Below are 14,800 nucleotides of genomic sequence, written 5' to 3' on the forward strand. Positions count from 1 at the left end.
TGAGCTTTAGAGGTGCTGGTATGGGATTTTTTTTCATCTTTGGTCAGAGCCAGGCTAGCTATTTCCTCATGTTTCCAGTGTTTATGCTAAACTATGCTAAACTATGCTAGGCCATGCTAAGCATCTGCTGGCCGTAGCTTCATATTTCCCAGACAGATTTGACAGTGGCATCAAAGTACTCAACTAAATCTGTGCTATAAAGTTAATAAGAGTGTTTTCCGTAAATGTTGAACGACTACTTTAAATTACAATAATTATGATTTTCTCATGAATTTCTACCTTCGATGAGGGTGTCAGACTGTCCCAGTGCCCCATCCAACCCCAGGGCTGGAGGAAGAATAGTAAGGCTGGCCATCGAGTGCCTCAGGTCCCCTGAAACAGCCAGCTGGAGACCCTGGGTCTTTTTTAGAGATCCTTTAACCTGAGCTAGCAGAAACTCATTCCCCTGTGTATAAGAGCCATGTAAAGACACACTGGGAGAGCAACAGACAGTGAGATCAAAAGTCCATGAAAAGACAGTAAGCATTGTTTATCAGAATATAAACGTAATATAACACTTGCAGCTCAAGTGTTGAAATACAGGTGGATACACACACCTGTCTGAGGACATGTTGGCAGTCATGTTTACATGCAAGTCTGTGGAACTAGGCAGCAAGCTTTGGGATAAGTTAATCCTCAGTCCCATGGTTCTGTGTTCCCTCTGGAGGGAGTGGGCCATCTCTGCATCCAGCTTCACCCTGTCCTTCCCATCAGCCCTCACATGTGCTGAGCTGCTTCCTTTACCAGCCACTGTAGAAATGTCTACAGTGGCCTTAACCTTAACATGAAAAATGGCAAAATGATAAGACACCTCAGGCGCTAAAAAACAGACCCCTACATTTATTAAATTTACAGCACTTTTTCTAAGAGTCTCTCTATTTTGTGAACATTGAATAAAATCATTTGATGAAACACAAAAGCAGCCCACCTCTAGGGCTTTGGGAATCTTTGATTTGAAGGGATGACTGAGGGACGAATACAGTCCCACTCTGCTTGACGTTCCATTGAGCTGTACAGCAAGCTAAAAAGAAAAACACCTTGGTACCACAAATATATAAAGAACACGGCTGATTAACCTTGCAATAATTAAATGCAGAGTTGGCTTTACTCACTTTGCACTCCTGTCGCTCTATTTTCAGTTTCCCTCTGGCCTGATAATCAAAGTCAGTGTTGTTTTTGGGGTTCCAACATACATCTCCCTCTATTATAGCGGAGGAGGGGAGCTGCAGCTGGGACAGCAATAAAAGTTAAACTGGTCATACGTTTGGCCTCTTTTACTGCAAACTATACTGTACACTGCCGGAGGTGGACTTACATCACTTATTACCCTGCTGACTGCAGTCACCATACATCATACAAATCGGCCCCTTGCACAATGGAGGTGTGGAACACTTAACCAGTGATGCTGTGTTATAAATAAGACATTGCTTTGTGGAGTAGATAGGCTGCTTTACCTGGAGCTGATGGGTAAAGTTGGCTCTCACTTTTATCACTTTATGACTTGAATGCCCAGGTCTCAACTGAACTTGTCCATTGAAAGTCAGTCTCTCCTTGCTGCCAACCAGTAACCTCCCTTGTACATTCTTCTGGGTCTGGAAAAGGTTGTACCATACAGCACCATTTAATACATGAAAGTTTCCAGTATTTCTCCTGAATATCGTAGTTACGGTAGACAGGTTAGATAATGCATGAGATGTTAAATTAGAAATAGTTTTTATGTTGCTGTTGCTTTCAAGTTAAATCCTTGTCTCTTTTGGGTCAGTGGTGTGACTTATGAAGGCCAGCAGTTTACCTGGTTGCTGGTTACAGTCACACAGATTTCTGAGTTGGACGGAATAGCGTCAGAACTGAAAGGATGGACCAGAGCAGAACAAACCTGAATACAAAGGAAGACACATGAAAATCACTGAATACAGTGATAAATCACTTCCCACCAGTTTCTCTTTAAGCATCATGTGTAGAGTTGATAAACCAACCTGTGCTCAACTTACAAAAGGGCTCGGTGGTTGGTAGCCCAGAGTGAGGGTGTGGATGACCTCTCTGTTGCCATGGAAACCAGCTTTAGACTCCAGGATGTAGAGGCCTTTGACAAGGTCAACAGTGAATGTTTCCCTGAGGAGGAGAGTCTGAGGAAAAGTCTGGAAGGGCTGTCTGTGCGAGATGGTTTGTTTTAAAAGTCAGCAATGTTCTCGCTACTATTGTTTTTTTTTTTTGACATAAAATCATCACCATCTGAAAACACACCAACATAGTCATTACAAGTAAATCAGATTGAGGCATTGACCTGAGTTGGAGCCTTGCTGTTTTCTGATACATCTTCTTGTCCTTCCTCAGCTCCTCCACTGCCCCTTCAAACTCAAGCTCTGTGGACGGACTCCTTGGCCTTGTGAAGGTCATCTTCAGCATCGCTTGCCTCTTTTTCAAAGTCTTAAAAAAGTCAGTAATAAGCCATAGATTGTCAGAACATCAGTGATTTAAAAAAAAAAAAATTACACCTTAACTTAACACAACTGTTTGTTTCTCAACCCACCTTGTCTGCAGCGTTCAGCACAGCAGTGAGGCTCACGTTGTGCTTGCCGTAGGTGGAGGCCATCTGCAGGGTGTGGCTGAACCTAGCGGCCTCCAAAAAGACATCTCCTCTCAGGGGCGGAGTCCACAATGAGCTCAATGAGCAGGAGGCTTTCACACTTCGTTTCCCCAACACACCCCACCCTCCTGCCTGGGAAGGGACGGAGGAGGAGTTGGACAGATAATAGGCATGTCCTTACAAAAACTTATAGGTGCAATTTTCTGATAATGATTTAACCTTAACATGGAATTTAAACATCTGGTATTTCAATGTGCAGCAGTGGTTTCATTTAGGATTTGTCTCAAGTGCATGTATTTACTTTTCTACCTCAAAATCTTGTCTGGTACCATTTGAATGATTTTTTAGATCAGTGGCAACAAATAAAATCTCCATCTTGCAAAAAACTAGACTCCTAATCAAATCCTAAAAACTGATACTTTAAATATTCAGAAGAAGCAGCCCCTTCTCTACTCACTCGGAGGTAGGTGACAGCTGGTGTGTAGAGCTCCAGACGGGCCTCCCTCTCTCTGCCCCTGTCCCTGTAGAGACCCTCCAGGATGAGGTTACGGATGGTCAGCCACTTGCTGGCTGTCAGCTCCGATGTGAGCTGGAGCGTGTGGCGCTGGAGGTGGCTCAGTTTGTGGGCGGTATAGATGTACAGCCACGGTGTGTCCATGTTAAATGTGCCTGAATGATAATAAGAAAGACATGATGCTGATCGGTCTCTCACTGCAGGTAGAGACCCTTCATTTGATTTATGTAAACAAAATCTACTGGGCATTAAAGCCCAAATAACAAATGATGATTCAAGGAAGTTTAGGCAAGAGAAATGCCAATAAAAAAATGTTTTTACCTTCCCATTTCTTCTGCAGGCCATAACTGGGGGGGCTTTTCCAGTGTAATCCAGCCACCAGTGGCATCTGGTTGTTGTAGTTGATTTTTAAGTGGGTGCTGCTCTCAGACCCAAGCTGTCTCAAGTGAGAGTGCAGAAGCTGGGTCCTGTAGTTTAAATTTTTCTCTGGTACATGGAGACTGAACTGGAACAATGTGAGAGGGAATATTTTATTTTATTTTGGCAAAGAAAAACATGCATTATATACTTAGAAAATGTAAATAAAAAGATTATCTCCAGTAGGCAATGTATTTATCAATGTCTGTGCATGTTGGTTTAGAGTAAAAAGCTTCAATTTAGAAGAATATCAGGAGTCACTTGAGCCAGGGACAACAGAGAATCATAGATCAAGGTCTTTTTCTTTTTACCTCCAGTGTGTAGCTGGTGTGATTTTGTGTGGACTGGTTTTTGAAGGACTGGCTCAGGAAGAGTGTGCGTTTATTGTTAATCTCATCCCAGTGTTTGCCGTAGCTCATGTCCAGGGCTGATTTAATGTGGCTGGGACTTTCCTCGTGCCTGAAGTGAATCTGAGAAGGTCATACGGCACAGACAAAGCACAATGCTTACAATCATAGTAATACCCTCTGTTGTTGCTCCGTTACCAACTTCAACCTCAGGAAACCAGCAGCATAAGCATGCATGGAAGATGGGCCAAAAATAACTGAATCTAACATAAGATTCATATTGACTGAGTGTGTGAGATAAAAACCTTTCTCTGTCATACTGTGTTTTCATGTCTGCAGTTACCTTGTGGTTGATAGGAGCAGTGTTGGAGCAATAGAATTCATGATCTGCCCTTGTGATGTAGGTGAAGTTCGAGTCCCTCTCGCTCCTCAGGCTCTGAGACGTGTAGCACTCCTGATGCAGGTGCCAGGCATCACCTGTCGGAGGGTCAAGACAATCTGATGATGGTGAAAATATCTGTGAACTACATATCCACCTTGAAGGTGAAACATTTGCAAGACATTTATGAACCTGAGCAGGGAAAATATTAAAAACCAAAGAAGAACAAATAAAAAGGAGAAGCAAAACAAGCTTTTTTGTGGAAAACGAGTTCAAACACAGGTTGTATGTTCCTCCTGTGTGTTGATTCGTCACTAAACTGCAGAAAGTCTTCCATGCTAGTCACCAGACCTTCAACTGTGCAAATAGGATAAACCTCTGGGTTTCAATCAGAGCAGATGGGATGGTCTTCGATATAGCTGCACTGTTCATGATGAGCTTTTCCAAACGCAACATTGTTCCAGAGCGAGCCACCGCAAATTCGCCTTTCCCTTAGCAAATGACACTGAAACAATCCAGATGAATAGAGTAGCACTATATATAAGAGGACAAATCAGTTTGTTTTTTTGGGTGACTGCTCCGTAACTCCCAGCTTTATAGTTCACTCCTGCGGGCAGCAGCTTAAACTCTAGTGCGCTATCAGAACTTTACACCAGCTGTTTGTCAGTCACTCACCTCCCAGACCATACTTGAGCCGCAGTGCAGAGCTCCACAGCGAGCCCTTCTGCTCCATCAGTCCCAGCATCCTGCTGCCGACCACGCCAGGCAACAGGAGCTCCGCCTCCACAGAGTACTGCCTGCTGCTGCTGTCACGCCTGCGCTCCAGCGTCACTGAGGACAGGTATCACTTATATGTCTACTGCCCCACACAATGTCAGCAACGGGCATGCTGAAAGCTAAATGTGGGTGTGATGACTGGGGCAAAATATAGTATGAGTGAAATAAGTAAAATATAGATAGATAGATACCTGAAAGTGAAGCAGTTTCTCTGAATACATTCTTCACAGTAGCAGAAAAGCTGGTTTTCCTGCCCAACCTTCGAGTAACGTTAGCCGAGAGGATCATGGGATGTCCATCAGCAGCCATCTTGGCTTCAAGGTGGTAGCGTGTCCTCTGCTCTGACAGGAGGGTCTGAGTGTCGACCAAACCCTGTAGTGGACAATATAATTAACATCTGGGAAAAAAATTTAAGATTAAATGCACCTAACAGAAAACGTTCTAATCATTTTGCAGAAAACTCCACTACAGTACTTACCGTAATATAATAATTAACACCATCAATCATCATCTCCAGCTTTCCTGACTTTATATTCCTCTCTTGTTCAAGTTGCCCTGAGAAAAAAAAACACATTTTCAGCATTAAGCTCTTGCAGAAGTTGGTATTTTTGTTAAGGTGTTCCTGTGAGACAAACCTTGTATGTGGATGGTTTTCAGAGGATGGGTGATCCTCAGCAGCAGTCTGTGAGGGTTGAAAGCCAGGTCCAGAGACATGTCCCTGGGGATGGAGGACTGAGGAGTGGCCAGGAGGAGGTGGATGGAGGCCTCTCTGGGAAGCCAGGTACCTCTCTGAAACACAAGGTGGGACAGCTCTGGGTGTTAGCCACTGGAAGAGCCTCACAGCGGCTAACACAAATAAAGAGATCGGACACACAAGTCTACCATTGTGTTTCTAAGAGTCCTTGAGGAGCTTTCAGACCATGTTATGGCCATGGAAATCTCACACATGAAATCCACAGATGCCTCTCAGAGTAAATAAAGATTCATATCAAAGAAACTCTTTGGAAATTCATTGTTGGATCTTCATATTTATTTGCACCTGAGGGAGCAGTGAGTAGGCAGCCTCCAGCAGGTAGTAATGGAGTCCTCTGTCTAACTTCAGCAGCCTGAGGGAAAGGTGGATCGGTCCAGCAGGGGGTACTGAAATCCCTGCGCCAGGTAATGGATAAGATGCATTGGAGCACAGCTGCCAGCCAACCATCTTGGACCCTGCAAAGAAGCAGAGATCAGTGTTCGGTAAAGGACTAAAACTGTCTCTATAATAATAGGTAACAGTTACACTGTTAGTGTGAAGTGGTTCAATCCACATTTGGAAAGACAGGGCACAAGCAATAATGTAATAAGAGTAGTCACAGTTATTCAGACAGATACAAACTAAGATACAAGCTACAAAATAGAACTTAAAAATAAAATAAATAAAAATATAGCCGTATTGTATGTAATGGTATTGTACAGTATGCTGTAAAAAACTAAGTCAGTATTAAGGGGAAAATTCTTAAAGATTTTTCTTTATCATATAAGTGTCATAAACAGTGTATGGGGACTTACAAGTCTTTGGTGTGCAGGTGGTCTTCTGGATTCGACTCTTTGGCCCCTTGATCTCGTCTCTGTGGTCTCCACTGAGCTGATACACTCTTGAGCTGGTGAACACAAAAGTTACACACACTCTTTACGATGCCATTATTCAAAACACATCTCAAAGCTGCAACATCATAAACACTGAACTAACAGACACTTAATCCTCCTAGAGGATTTTGACTTAATTAAGTCACAGTTAATCAGAGTAATTTTCTAAACATACATGTTCACTACTGCAGAGGATTCAATTGATTTAAATGCCCACACTTGCCTGAGAGAGAGGATGTCCATGACGTCCTCAGGTGTGTTAAGTGTGACCCTGACATCCCGCCCCTCCTGCAGCTGAACACTGCCGTCCAGACTGGTGGAGCTCCTCAGCTCGGAGACCCAGTCCACTGCAGCCTGACCAAGGGCACCGTCAACCCCCATCCTCGTTGACAGCCCCACATAGGCACTGAGAACACAGAGACCAGTTACACACACCTTGCAACCACATGTTGCAATCCATTTCTTGTGGTCATATGGAAATACTTAGGTTTGATGTATCCGGTCAGGGAGAAGTGAGAAGCATCCCTGTAGTTGACGTTGCCCTTCAGGCGCAGTGAAATGAGGGAGGTCATGTTGATGCCCAGCTTAACGGGCAAACCAGACAGTGATGGCAAGAGCAGCTCCTCTGTCATCAGCACGGCCCTGTGGCTCAGCTGAACCTCATGGCCCTGGAGGACAAAGAGAGGGTCGGGAGAGTGAATGAGAAAATCCAAGCGTGTATGAAAATAAGATGCAGAATAGACAGGCAGAGAGAGACAGAGTTTAGAGACTGTGGCAACACCGTCACACCTTGAGCAGTTTGACAGCCAGTCCTGCCACGCTCAGTGACAGCTGGTTGATTTGGTTGTAGAGATCTTCACATGTAAACACACTGAGCTCATTCCCGAACACCTTAACTCCAACCCGACACTTGGGCCTGTTCTCCTCTGTGCCCCTTCTCCCAAACAACTGGAACAGACAAGTGGTGCAGACTGATTATCACAAAGTTACCATCTCTCATTGCAAAACTAGATTTGATTTTACACAAACAGAAATCTTTAACTAAAAAACTGTCCCTGCAATGTAAACCCTTTTTTTTTCTTGGTAATGAAATATATTTTCAATATATTTTTTAAATTTCCCATATATTTCATTTACATGTATCTGAGTAATTGGTGGAATATGGTACATGTACTGTATTTGTGCTATTGTTGCTTAAAATGCTGATTATCTTGGTTAAAGCTGAAACAGGTATTCTTTCAATCAATAAGTTGATTGACAGAAAATTATCAGCTATTTTCCCAACTGAAAAACTACGTTTGTGTTATTTTTCAAGCACAAATGCTAAACGTTTGATGGTTCCAGCTTCTCAAATGTGAGAATTTGCTTACATTATTGTAAAGTAAATATCTTTGGGTTTGGTCAGATAAGATAAACATATTAGACATATAGACATCACTTTTTGCTTTGGGAAATCATGATGGGAAAAACCTCCCATACAACAACCTGCCATACAACAGTGTCTGGTCTTATCACACATGACCAAGCATGCATGTTAAACCTGCTGCCCTAACTACTCCTCTAAGATAACAGCCCAGAGGTGATGACTTTCTTACAACTATCACAGTGACCTCACCATGGCCCCAGCCTGGTTCAGATAGCTGTTGGTGCTGGATAAGCACTTTTCTTTTTCTCCTCTATGGCCATCATTGCTTTTTCTTCTCGTTCTTCTTGTCTCCTGTTTCTGATCGTGAGCGGAGGACTCTCCATCAGAGTCGTGTGTCTGGTGACCGAAAACGTTCTTCAGAAGTGGTTCGGCATTTTCAACATGAAGGTCCACCTAAGTTGGGAAACACAAGATAATTTTGTCCTATCCCCAAGAAGACTCTACTCTCATTAATAAAAACTGAAAGGATGTAAAACTCACTTCCATGAGGTTGTGGGCTCTACCATGAAAATACACGGTGAGGTTGGCGGTGGCAGATCTCGGTAGAAACGATTTGGGAGAGAAAATCAAAGATGTTTCCACATTTGTGATTCCCATGCCTGAAACAAACAAAAAAGCAGAAAATTGTATCACTACCTTTTATTCATATAACTAGTAGTACTACAAATGATTCCTGTTTATTTGTTTATTTGTTGTGCATATGCATGATTGTGTCCAGTTTTTATAATTTTGGAAAATTAAGACATTAATCCTAATTGCTATTTTGCTTGATTTGAAGCTAGGGGAGTGAATCTATCATTACCTGAGGCGACAGTGTGATCTGAATAGGAGGAGTATTTCAAAAATTCTGTTTCAAAGTCTCTGCTGACAATGTCTTCAGGCAGTGACTCGATTAGGGCCTGCTTCATGGGGTCCTCGCTCCTGAGGACATTTGTCAGGTGACTCCATACAAATGAGCCCACTAGAAAAACAGAAGAGCAAAAGCTCATTATATCAAACAGAAAAAGAAAATGCACAAGATAGGAACGGTCTGAAAAGAAATCATATGTCTTTTCCTTTTTTTCACCTTACCATTTATTACATTTAAAAGGGGTGAAACTATAAGACAATCTGTTTTAATAATCACTATCAGTAACTCAACAAGCTCCATCAACCAATTTAAATCAAAGGACTATAATATTATGCATTGATATCTCAAAATTACCATTATGTTACCATTAACATAAATTAAACATGTAGCCCAGAGATACACAGGCAATAGACAAAATAATGAAAAAGACTTGTTTGTCAGCTTGTTACCAAGAATATGGCATTTACACTATAGAGAGGGTGGAGTAAAAGAGCAATTTTTTTAAATTTACAACCTAAATAACCACTGAGTATTTCTTTTTCCTGAAGTGTTTACATTATCTTGTCTACCCGGTGCAGTATCCTTTAGTGCCACTTCTCCCAGCAGTGTTATGGACTTCCCCTCTACAAACCACAGTGGTTTAACTCAGACCTTGGCTGGAGGTCTCGTTCCTCAGCGTCGTCTTCACCACTTCAAATACGTTCTGGTCGGGGCAGCGCATGAGCTGCTGGTATGCAGCGATTCTGACCTCGGGATCCTCCTGGGAGGAGCGGTACAGCTGCAACAGCACAGACCTCTGAAGGAAGGAAACTGCTGTCAGTCACCGATGTCACACTCCCGCTCACCTCTTCACCTCCACCGCAACTCATCATGAATCAATTACCATGTCCTTTGCGCATTTAGCTTTTATGATATGAAGAGTTACCTATATGACACCTATGTTTGAGTCATTTAGCTTGTCATGCACCTGACATTGTCTGATGTAATTGTTGCAAATGATTAGTTCACTACAGACTACAATAGTGGTGTCAGTATTAACTCACATCAGCTGAGCAGGGAAAGCGTCTGAAGGCTTGGATGGCAGCAAGTCTCAGCTCAAGTGCTGCTGAGTGGCCGAGCACACAGCGATTTAGCAGAGGAGTGAAGGCTGGAGCAGACAGACCGGCGTTTCCCACTGATTTCAGTGCATAAAAAACCTGCCGGGTGACATATTAAATGCAAACGGAGCAATGCTTCTGTCACTTTTTTACAAAACATCCATGGTTTAGTCAGACTCAGTGTCAGCACTTTACATCTCTCACTTGAGTGGTTTCTTCTCCCTCGCAGCCTTCCCTCAGCCTGTCCTCCAGTGTCTGCATGAGGGTCCGTACGTGAGGAAGTTCACTGCAGGAAGTTTGGGACCTCTGGCACAACTGATAGACCAAAGACGATGCAGCCAACAAGGCCTTGGACTGCACCCCGGGGACCTCCAGCAAGGCCTACACAAACAGGATTAATGCAGTACACTCAGCACACACATGCAGCAGGTACTTGTCTTACAGATTTCTACCAGAAACCTCTACTGACATCAATTTGAATACTGTATCTTATGAGTGAATACAGGATATAGCTTTGATGAGAGATTTAGGTTATCATTAATGTCCCCCAGAGGTTCCTACATTGATGGAGTCGATGATCTGTGGGGATGGATGAGGGATGAGGGCTATGGTGGTGAGGAAAGAGTGAGCCTGCTCCGCCTCAAGATCTTTGTTCCTCATTAGGTCAGTCAGTAGTACGATGCAGTTTTCAGACCCGCACGCTGGTAACGCATCTAACAACGGCTGCCTGTCCAAACAGTTAATCAACATCAGAATCAATCTTTGCTGTATGGATATAACCTGTGTCATACGGTATAACACAGTGTTACAATGTTGTTAAAAGTTAACAAGTTAGAAGTCAATGTAAAGCTATAACATTGATACTACTCCCATGTCTCCACAGTAAATATGAATCTACAGTGAGCAGCTGGTTAGATTAGTTTAGCATAAATAGTGGAAAGTGGGAAAAACAGCTGGCCATGCTCCGTCCAAAGGTAACAAAATCTGCCTACCAGCACTTCTACAGCTCACTAATGAACATCTTATATCTTCTTTGTTTAACCCATACAAAAACCGAAGTATAAAAACGGCATGTTGTTGTTTAACAGGAGGATACGTGCCAGGCAATTTCTCTGTGCTAAGCTTAGTTATTTTAGGGCCTTACACTGTGTAACAAAGTCTTTACATTTTTACTGTGAAAAGCTGTTTCCTTCTACTTGGGAAAGACATTTGCTGTTTTCATTTGCTTTTTATTTGGCTTTTTCAAAATGTCATGTCGGTCTGTTTCTGTCCCAGGGTTAAAAAAAAAAAATCTGCCCACCAGCACCTAAAGCTAAAGCTCACTAATTACCATGGTATATCTTGTTTGTTTAATCCATACAAAAACTAAGGTGTAAAAATGACACACTGTGGATTTACATGTAAGCCTCTGCTGGTTGCTTGGGTAAAACAAAAGAAAACAAGGAAAAAAAACCCCACAATTTTTAGAGTTCAGTCTTTTATAGATCAAACAAACAAGAAATAATGTTTGAATTAGTGAGTTTTAGAGGTGCTGCTAGATGGGTTTTTGTGACCTTTAGATGGAGCTAGGCTAGCTGTTTCCAGTCTTAATGCTAATCTAAGCTAACACCACTGGCTGCAGCTTCATATTTACTCTACATATATGAAAGCAGTATCAATTTCCTCAAAATGTTGCATTTTATCTTTAACACTGCCTCCATTTCTTTTAGTTAGGCCAGTAACCCAAAATGCCCGGTATGAGGGACTGTAACAGCCGTGGGCATTGTTAATTGAGTTATTAGTTACACACATAACCTTTAGGGGGTGGGTGTGGCTCAGGAGGTAGAGCGGGTCGTCCACTAACCAGAAGGTTGGTGGTTTGATCCGGTTAGCATATCGAAGTGTCCTTCGAGAAGATACTAAACCCCAAATTGCCCCCGATGTATCATCGGTGTGTGTGTGTGAGTGTGTGTGTGTAGAAAGCGCCGTATTTATAGAAAAAACAGAGCGGTGTAAGAATCTGTGCGTGAATGGGTGAATGTGGCAATAGTGTAAAGCGCTTTGAATAGTCGATAACACTAGAAAAGCGCTATATAAGTGCATGTTGGGTTATCTGTGTCTCAGAGCAGTTTCTGATTAAGTTGGCTGCTGTCCGACACAGACTTTCCTTTGTTTACTCGTTGACTTGGCCAGAGACTGTGTATTTTTCTCATTATAACCCACAGACAAGAGTCCTTTCAACATTAATCCAGTTTACTGGTAGCTAAGCACAAGATGTTTCATTATATATCTATAATTCATTTATAATTGTGTCAATGTGTAACTGAAACAACCACATTTGAGACACATTGATACACAATGAAGGACTAGCCAAAAGATACTCCATTATCAGACACTAAGGAAATACTGACCAGTCATTTCGACACTTAAAAGACGTTTCTTCCCAGAGTGTCTTGAGTTGAGAGAGAGTGAGATCTCTCAGTTGGAAAGCCAGTTGAAGGAACTCTTGTGATACCTAGGAGCAGATAGAATGCACACACATATATGGACCTATGTTGCAGGTATAAAACAGATTCAATTTACACTCCAGTCTTTTTAAAACTATTTCTTCTCACCCAGAACCAACTGCCTCCTGCAGATCTGTTACCGTACGTTTTCATCTCATCGATCACATGATCCCACACAGTATATCACAGAGTGTGTCGGCCTCTGGCTCTGAGGGCCTCTTTTAAACGCCTCCCATGTAAATATACTATGATGAACGTTGCCAGATTCGGTTTGACTAACCTTCTGTGTATGGGAGACATTAAAATCATTGGCTCGTACAAAGCAAAGCCTCAGGGGAAGTCAAACCACGTCTTACAAACACAAACAAGCTAACATTGGTCCGGCAGGGTACGGGCTACTTAAAAGTGATTCATATATTCATTGCTGAAGGAACAGCAGTAGCTAAAGTCTAAGTCAGATAAACTGAAGCATACCATCAGTATCCCTGATGGATTCATCCAGTGTGTAAAAGCTGACTGGAACCTGTTGCATTTGAGGCCTACCAGTTCTGGGTCTGAGGTGAGGCTACATAACATCCTGACAGTGTGACTGGCTTGCTGTGGTGTTGATTCCCTGGATTTTCCTGGCCATTCAGCTCCCTCCTCCTCAAACTGCAGGTCAGTTAGCACGCCATGACTTAAAGAATCTGCGGGAGCAACGGGGGGAAGGGGCATCAGGATCCATGTCTCTCAAACAGTTAAGGTTAATACAGAAATGCACCAACATATATTTCCTGACCTGCACCTGAGGGAGTCCCTGGCTGGGCTCGGAGCAGGAGTAGCGCAGACACTGTTTGGGTTTTCACTGACCCTGCAGTGCTGGACCATGTTGCCATGGAAACAGCTTCTGTGCAGTTGACCTCCTCCATCACTGTAGAACCATGGCGCTGAACACAGTGTAGTTCTAACTGCACTGACTAGCGAGGAGACAAGAAACAAAACCCCCTCTCTTAAAAGTGCGAATCAAATGCTACTGTTGAACCAACTGACTGATGTTATATTTATAACAGCGGTGTAAAAAGGATATCTTCTTATTCAGTGGTACAGAAATCTCAAGTGACAACCAGCGTCATCACCCTTTCACAACTTACACTTTTCTTGAATGGGTTTATCAGAAATAAAAAAGGGCCATAGCTGGGATTTTAGAATTGATGAAATTATGGGTCATAGTCCCACAATCCAACCCCTCGTGCCAGTTTCAAAAATTATAGTCTAAATGTCCATTTATATTGGCGATAAACTGAATCATTTATATATTTATTTGACCTACAACTAGTCATATTTAAATATACTGACTCTAAGAATATTGGAAACAGCCAATAACATAACCATGTGTATGTTTTTAATTGTTGTAAGCATATGCCCCCCTGGTTGCTAAATCCCCCAAAATTCCCAGAAAAACTCCAAGACCTCAATGTCCTCAATACAGGTAGACCCGTTTCTGTACATCTTGAACAGACAGAGGGGTAAACTCACTGTATCTTCCGTTAGAGCTACCGAATGAGGCCAGAAGTTTGCCAGCCTGGACTCATGACACTTTTTTAGATCCCTGGTCTTCAGCACCACAGATCCGCGCTTCACATACCTGCTGGTGCACGTCCCGTACACATCCATCTGATGGAAGATGGAGGGAAGTCAGATAATCACCCTATATAATACACTATATTTTGCATGATGATATCAATGACATTTATTTTTGGTAGTAAGAGTGGAGGTGGTATTTGTCAGACTAGAGGAAGTAGTTGTTGCAATTGTTTTATTCCGAACTGTTTTTTCTGCACAGATTTATGCAAAATCTCGTTAAATGTATGCATCTGTTTAAATTGGGCATGTACTTCATAGACCATGGCCCTCATCAACCCTCACCTCCTTTTCTAATTCCTGTTTGGTGGCCGTGCGGGAGGTCTGGAGCATGCTCAGTAGAGCCCTTTTAATGTTGAGGGCCCACACCTGCTCCCCCTCCTGGAGACAGAGGGCCGTGACCTTTCCCCCCTGGAGGGAGAACTTGAGGCGCGTTCTCTCCAGTGACTCCCTGGGAAACAAAAACACCAGATGAGCCCCCCGAGACCCGATAACACAGATAAGTGGAGCGTCGGAACAGAGTATCACATTCATAGAAAAAACAGTTGCAGCATTCCAAAACGATCTGGACCGTCACTGTGAATGCTGCAGACAGAGACCACATGTACATGTGCAGTATAACTGAGTAAACCAAG

The sequence above is a fragment of the Xiphias gladius genome, chromosome 14, assembly GCF_016859285.1.
Source record: "Xiphias gladius isolate SHS-SW01 ecotype Sanya breed wild chromosome 14, ASM1685928v1, whole genome shotgun sequence".
NCBI lineage: Eukaryota > Metazoa > Chordata > Actinopteri > Istiophoriformes > Xiphiidae > Xiphias > Xiphias gladius.